This window comes from Pyxicephalus adspersus, chromosome 8 (assembly GCF_032062135.1).
Source record: "Pyxicephalus adspersus chromosome 8, UCB_Pads_2.0, whole genome shotgun sequence".
Classification (NCBI taxonomy): domain Eukaryota; kingdom Metazoa; phylum Chordata; class Amphibia; order Anura; family Pyxicephalidae; genus Pyxicephalus; species Pyxicephalus adspersus.
Window position 1 is genome coordinate 31,317,580 of NC_092865.1, and position 613 is coordinate 31,318,192.

At 44.9% G+C, this 613-nt stretch overlaps 1 protein-coding gene across 1 annotated transcript in view; it reads right to left on the bottom strand.

Annotated features, from left to right (window-relative positions):
* HS2ST1 (heparan sulfate 2-O-sulfotransferase 1) overlaps nt 1-613 on the bottom strand; it is a 96,704-nt gene that overhangs the window by 95,483 nt on the left and 608 nt on the right. The gene's annotated exons all lie outside the window — the stretch shown is intronic.

Sequence of the window (613 nt, forward strand, 5' to 3'; positions counted from 1 at the left end):
TCATTGGAGGAGCGGAGGGAGCAACTAGGGGGGTATTTTCTACCAGGTCAGAAATGTAAGTGGGACAAGAAATCACAAGGCATAAACCTTTACTTTGGTGCCTTTGTAATGAAAAAACAGGTAAATGATTGAAGGATCACTCACACAGGAGATCAGCTGCTGATCTAATGTTAGATTGTAAGCTCTTCTCTTCCTGTGTCACTGTAACGTTTGGTCATTTGCAACCCTTATGTCAGCGCTACATAAAAACTGTTTATAAAAACTTCCAAGCGGTTTTATCATTGAAACGAATCGGAGTAATTCACCTAGAGAGGATTGGATGAGGCAGATCTGACATTCTACTTGCACTCAGCTGTCTATTCTACACAATGCCTGACCAGCACTATGGGCAAACACAGCCAAGCGTCTCACTGTCCATGTCACCCAATAGAGAGAAATATAAAGAACCTGAAACACACTGCATTGTACAGATCAGCCCCTGGAAGAGCCACCTCCTATACAATATTTGTATTGCACCATGTGCTCAGCTGATAGAGGATCAGTGTCAGTGTTGTGTGCTGGGGGCACCGATCTGTGGAAACGATCACCTGGCAGGGCCACTGAGCTGCACACC